We start from the raw sequence: 2,753 nt of genomic DNA, 5'->3' as shown, positions 1-2,753 counted from the left end.
AGTGGTGAGGGAGTGTGTGTGTGTGTGTGTGTGTGAACTCTGTCAACATTCATTTAAGTCAAAGACATGTACACAACGGCTTACTTTAGTTATCAAAACAAAATGTTAACGGAACGGATGTCATGGTCTTACTTATAGTGGTGCTATTTTAGTTCACATCGCTATAATTCTATATACTCATTTCTTTCTATATGTATGCATAAAAAAGATTTCTTAATTACAAGTTGTGTTCTCCTATATTCATTATTGCGATGAATTATTACCTAAGATGGTTTACAAAAACAGTTGGGTTCAGTTTCTCTAGAGTTATTTACATCCATTTAAAAAGCAGTATTTATGTTTGCCTTGTGTTCTGTTTCCTTGACAATTTCCCCAGAATGTACATATTTACTCGGATAATTATTCATTAAATTATCAATTAGTGACTACCGTGGTCATGAGTCATGTGACTGCATTTTTTTTTTTCTGTTATAAATAAACAAAATGATGTCACTCAAGTCAGCTAGCTGACACTGGTGGAGTTTGCTAATGGCATATTCTATCTAATTTCTGCATTATTTGTTCTTGGGAGTCTACAGCCAAAGAGGTCAGAAGTTAAAGAAAGCATGTTGTTCATTTGAAACAGTGATGTGGAGAAGACAGGAAATTTACAGTCTGTTTCAAGTTTACAGTTTTCTGGTCTTCAAAGCATTTTTTTTCTGTGGGAGGTGTATCTGCGATTATGTCACATTAAGGCGCCAAGAATCCTGATGACCCATTGTCTCCGCCCATGCCTGGGCATCGTGGTGTAGTGTCTTTTATTTTTGTTTTCTTTTAAAGTCCATTTTGCCTGTCTGGTGCCATCAGTTCATGCTGTCAGTTTAAAATTTTCTTTCACTTTACTTCACAGATTCTCTGAGTTTGATGTTTGAGGAATTAAACCAGCGTTCACTGTAGGGTTTTTTTTTTGAGCTGGAGGTCTGGGGTTTGTAGTCCTGGTGGGCAGGCCGGAAGCATGGCGTCCTGTGGTGGGGTAGTCCGTAGGAGGAGCATGGTGTAAGGCACAGAGTGAGATTTTGGTTTCTATGGGAGCTCAGAGGAGACCACAGCAAAAGCAGGGCCATGGCAGAGGGAGGGGCCAGAGTGCATGGTCTTAGGGCAGTCTGGCTTTAGGACACGCCCATTCCTCTTAGGCTACCGGTGATTGACAGCCGGGCCTTGTTTCTCATGGCTTCCGTGAAGGTGAGCTAGAGGGAGGTGGGACGAGAGGTGAAGTCAGAACACACTGAGGCTTCTCTGAAATGTTCATAGAATATTTAAATGATACAGAGACAGTGATGTGGGAACTACATTGCACATACATTAAATAATGGAACAGATTTTGAACAAAATAACAGACTGCAGGCCACAGCAAAGATCGAGGACATTTCAAATGTTCAGCTCTGCTAGATATCTGTATTTCTATCACATACATGCAGCTCTCTGTGTAAGGTTGGCTGGCATAAAACTATGTTCCAGAAAAACCACTAAACTGGATAAGTAGTCTATGCTACAATAGTCAATGATGTTATGTGATTCATGCTTTGAGTTTTTTAATTTTTTTTTTAAATTTGAAGAGAAGTATGTGTAAATCATCTGTTAGATAAAATATAGTATATTCTTTTAATCCAGTCTGAATTACAGAAATAGTACTGTATATGAGGTTTCATTAGGTTTTAAAGCACAGAAATATCATTCAGTGTAATGGTTCATACGATATATTAAAATAAAATAGTTAATTTTAGTTTATTTTAAAATATTTTGATAATGCCATAGTTTCTTAATTTGACACTTTAGATCAATTTTTAAAGAAAAAACTAAATAAAACTGGGCAAAATGGTTTGAAAAAGTAGACTCTCTAGGATAAATAATTTACAAAAAAATCCAAAATTATGAAGTACAATGCCTAAAAATAATGCAATTTTTGGACATAAATTATCAAAGGAATATTGAAGTGTTGATTAAATGTTTATAACGATACAATTACTGGATCCATTTTAGATTTCAGAACAATGCACTTGTACCCAAAAATGTAAATTATGCAAAAATTATTTCATCTTTTGGTTACATTACCGCTATTCTCAGACACATAACACACCGGTGTACAGACAAAGCACCTTCTCACAATCTCCCAACCATTGATATGTAGTTCAAACTTGTCTGATGTCTTGACTGAAATGTTTTATACACATTGCTGTATTATCCACAATGCAGTGTGTGCTGTGGGACATACGCTGTTCTTTCTGCCCAGGCTTGCTCTTGCCGTTTCCTTTGATATAGATTTGTCCTACACGTAATAACTTTCTAAAATATGTCACAGGTTGCTAATAAAGTAGATATGCGGTAGTTTAATTTTTAATGAAAAAGGCAAATTAGGGGATCATTAGCATTGTTATTAAAAAGTTCTTTTAATAACACTGGGAATGTTATTAAAAGAACTAAAAACTTTTATCACGGCTATCACTATGCAAACGTAATATGTCATTGACCCAGAGGGCCGATTATTGGTATAAAGTGTGCAGATTATAATGATTTATTTACATCTGAGATATGTTCATATTCCAAGATCAAAACCCCACTTTATCAAGTTTAAATAAAGCATTATAGATTGGTTTTTTGAAGTAATTGAAAAGAAAGTAAATAAACAAAGAACAGCTATAAATGTGGAACAATAAAGCATAATGAAACCAACATTTTGAGATCTATAATGCTTTATGCTTTACTTGTATTATGCT

General features: G+C 35.2%; 1 protein-coding gene across 4 annotated transcripts in view; it reads right to left on the bottom strand.

The window, feature by feature from the left end:
- Window positions 1–1,086: 1,086 nt before the first annotated feature.
- gria4a (glutamate receptor, ionotropic, AMPA 4a) overlaps window positions 1,087–2,753 on the bottom strand; it is an 82,902-nt gene continuing 81,235 nt past the window's right edge. For all 4 annotated transcript variants that reach the window (XM_081699915.1, XM_035534155.2, XM_081699914.1 and 1 more), the window contains one exon: window positions 1,087–1,226. The gene's annotated coding sequence lies outside the window, so the exon portion shown is untranslated. The remainder of the gene's footprint in view (window positions 1,227–2,753) is intronic.

Source organism: Electrophorus electricus, chromosome 17 (genome assembly GCF_041902795.1).
Source record: "Electrophorus electricus isolate QZ-2024a chromosome 17, ASM4190279v1, whole genome shotgun sequence".
In the NCBI taxonomy this organism is placed as follows: Eukaryota; Metazoa; Chordata; class Actinopteri; order Gymnotiformes; family Gymnotidae; genus Electrophorus; species Electrophorus electricus.
Note: the sequence above shows the minus strand (reverse complement) of the source record. Positions and strands in the feature narration are given on the sequence as shown.